Source organism: Ursus maritimus, unplaced genomic scaffold (genome assembly GCF_017311325.1).
Source record: "Ursus maritimus isolate PB19 unplaced genomic scaffold, ASM1731132v1 scaffold_7, whole genome shotgun sequence".
NCBI lineage: Eukaryota > Metazoa > Chordata > Mammalia > Carnivora > Ursidae > Ursus > Ursus maritimus.
Window position 1 is genome coordinate 25,399,583 of NW_024426885.1, and position 3,785 is coordinate 25,403,367.

General features: G+C 41.9%; 1 protein-coding gene across 2 annotated transcripts in view; it reads left to right on the forward strand.

Moving 5' to 3' along the window:
* NT5C2 (5'-nucleotidase, cytosolic II) overlaps positions 1-3,785 on the forward strand; it is an 89,431-nt gene that overhangs the window by 941 nt on the left and 84,705 nt on the right. The window lies entirely within an intron of this gene.

Genomic DNA, 3,785 nt, shown 5'->3' on the forward strand with positions numbered 1-3,785 from the left:
TTTTTTTTTTTAAGATTTTATTTATTTATGTGACACAGAGACAGCCAGCGAGAGAGGGAACACAGCAGGGGAGTGGGAGAGGAAGAAGCAGGCTCCCAGCGGAGGAGCCCGATGTGGGGCTCGATCCGCCAACGCCGGGATCACGCCCTGAGCCGAAGGCACACACTTAACGACTTCGCCGCTACCCAGGCGCCCCCCACTCCCTTTTTTTTTTTTTTCTGGGGACCCCTGAAGCTGGTGAAAGCCGAGGGGGAGATGCAGAGCTGAGGCCCGAACCATTAGTTGTAAGCATAACGTTTGGATATTTTGACGTCAGTAGGCCTCAGCTTTTAAAAGCAGTGGGTAGAACGTGGTGTCATTTGTTGTTTTCCCATGCCGTGGGCTTTAGGGCCGTTACGTTTGAGGGATGTATTGTAAAGTACTGTGCTCTGCAGTGACTAGTCACCTTTATAGGGTTGTGTGGGTGCGTCTGTGCGTGTCCGATGCAGACAGGTTCTTGATTGAACTGTATTTGTTTTGTAATGCCTGCACACTGTTCATCTTTCCTCTTAAGACAGCGGATGCAAATTCTAACTGTAACCTGAAAGGAAGAATGTTGAAACAGTACCGTTTACCATGGAAACTTAATGTGATTGAGGTCTTTTTAGGTATTTACCACGACACCTTTTTTTTTCTTCATTTAATTTTATTTAAGTAGGCTTCACGCCCAACGTGGGGCTCCAACTCACAACTCGGAGATCAAGAGTCGCATGCTGTACACTGAGCCAGCTAGGAGCCCCTACTGGGACAGTTTTCAACAATGGTTAGAATTTATCCAGATGAAGACATCCAGGCCTGTAGAAGTTAAGTTCAATAAGACATAGCTAGTTAGTAATTAAAATCAGAGGTCTACATGAAGGGCTGATGCTAGCACACACAGACTTTATTTCTGAAATGCATTTCTTTTGCAATATAAGCCACTATAGTTTCAGCTCTTATAGGTTGTTGCTGCATTTACTCTTATTAACCTAGAATTTAGATTTTAGAATTTAGTAACCAGTCCGTAAAATGAGAGGGCTGGAGGAGATGTTCTGTAAGGTTTCTTTCAGGTTTTTTGGTTTGGTTTGGTTTTTGGTTTTTGGGGAAGATTTTATTTATTTGTCAGAGAGCACGTGAGCAGGGGGAGGGGCAGGCAGAGAGAGAGAGAGAAACAGGCTCCCGACTGAGCAAGCCCGAAGTGGGACTCGATTCCAGGACTCAATTCCAGGACACTGGGATCATGACCTGAGCTAGAGGCATACATTTAAGGGCCTGAGCCACCCAGCTGCCCCGGCCCCGGTTTCTTTCAGTTCTAATATTTGATTCCGTTGTATGAAAATTTACAGTTAGCTACACGTTTCCAAAAGTTTATAATTGTAGGAAGATTTACAGAGAGAGAGATTTACTTATAGTATCTGCAAGCCTTACTACTGACATCAGGTGTATCTTCCTAAAGAAAGCCAAGTTACGGTGGAATGTTAAGAGGAGGGATGTTCATTCATCTGTCTCTAGGCTGTTCTTGCTGTTTTATGGGAGAAAGAAAGCACTTAAGATGTGTGGTTTTATTCTTAAATACGTCTTTTCATTGCTTAGCTTTCTTAACAAAAAACTTAATTCAATGAAATAGCAGAAGAACAAAAAACAAACCCCAACTTTATCATACTATTTATGACTATGTTCTTTTCCAATTCCTATTTAAACATAGTTTTTATGTAGTTTCAGTTGGTATGTACATATTTTTAATTTTCATTTACCCACATTTCTGGGATGTCCATGTATCTGAAGAATTCATCTACTTTTTGTTTGTAGAGGCTCTGTAACATGCTTTTAGACCAAGTAGTCAGCAATGCCTGGCATACAGACTCTCAGTAAATTTTTGTTGAAGAAATGTAGCATTTTGAGCCACTTAGACGACATCTATGAACACAAAATGTTAAATATCACAGGGCATATGTTCAGTGACATTTGAGCAGTAAAGGCAGTCAATACTTTGAGCCATGAGATAGCATCACATATGTTTGAGGGTGTGGTTTTTGGAGTCTGGGTTTGAGACCTGGCTTGCAGCTTACCATCCATGCAACCTTGGAGAACATGGAGGGCCTCACTTAGTTTCTCTAACCACGAAAAAGGGGAAAATAGAACAAATTTCACAGGGTCTTGTGGATTAAATGGGATAATTCCATTGAAGCAGTACTGGCATACCTTAAATTCTCTATAAATGTTAACTCTTGCGTTTTTTGTTCAAAGTGGGGGACGTTACTGCATGTTGGTGGAATCAGAAAAACAAGATGGTGACATGAGAGTAAGAAGATGCAAAAGTGGATATAATGAGGGTTTAATGAATAGGTTCTCACTAAAAGTATGTGGTAGAGTAATAGTATGAGATAAAGCTAGAGACAGAATTTCTGGTAAGCTGTTTACAAGATAGGCTATGTGGATTTCTTGAAGATAGAGCACAATTAATGAAGTAAGATAAGCTTTTTTTTTTTTAAGGTTTTGTTTATTTATTTGAGAGAGCGAGAGAAAGCACGAGTGAGAGTTGGGGAGCGGGAAAAGCAGGCTCCCTGCTGAGCTGAGAGCCTGACATGGGGCTCTGTCCCAGGACCCCAGGATCATGACCTGAGTTGAAGGCAGATGCTTAACCCACTGAGCCACCAAGGTGCCCCAGGATAACCTTTTTTAATGACTGATTGGTGTTTGTTTTGTTTTTTAGGTTCAGATGTAAGAAAGTTCTTTGCTTTAAAGATTTGTTTATTCTAGAGAGAGAAAATGTATGAGTGGTTGAATGGGGGGAGGGGCAGAGGGCGAGGGCTTGAGAGAGACTCCTGAGCAGACTCCCTGCTGAGTGGGTAGCCCAATGCAGGGCTCAATCTCATGACCCTGAGATCATGACCTGAAACCAAGAGTCAGATGCTCAATGGACTGAGCCATCCACATGCCCTTCAAAGTTCTTTGCTTTAAGGAAGTTGATTGCAAATTATTATGGATCACTAAATTTCTTATCATTTGACACAGTAAATCTTATATGACTTTTTATTATTTGAAATTTGATTGTGTTCTATGATTGGTTACCAGAGTTTCGCAGTGCTGTTCATTTTTTTCTTTTTAAGGTTTTATTTATTTATTTGACACAGAGAGCATGCCCACACATAAGCAGGGGGGAGGGGCAGAGGGAGACGTGGACTTCCCTGTGAAGGGGGACCCCGATGTGGGACTTGATCCCAGGACCCTGGGATCATGACCTGAGCAGAAAGCAGATGTTTAACTGACTGAGCTACTCAGGTGTCTTTTGTTCTTTCTTAAATGGAAAACAGCTTTAGCAACAAGCCAATAAAAATCAATAAAAATAGCAAAATTGCCAGCAGAGCAGCAAAACTGCCCTCTTTTTAGGTGGATTACAGAATGAGAAGGATTGGGGCACCTGGGTGGCTCAGTCATTAAGCATCTGCCTTCGTCTCCGGTCATGATTCTGGCATCCTGGGATCGAGCCCCGCATCAAGCCCTGCATCGGGCTCCCTCTGCTCCCACTCCCCCAGCTTGTGTTCCCTCTCTCTCTCTCTCTGTCAAATAAACAAAATATTAAAAAAAAAAAAACACCAGAATCAGAAGGGTTAGGATTAAAGGATTAAATTGACTTGGAGAGTGTTGAACTATTTGTTCCTACCTTTTGTGTGTATCTTTTTTTTTTTTTTTTTAAAGATTTTATTGATTTATTTGAGAGAGTGAGCATAAGCTGGGGAAGTGGCAGGCAGAGGCTGGCTTCCGGT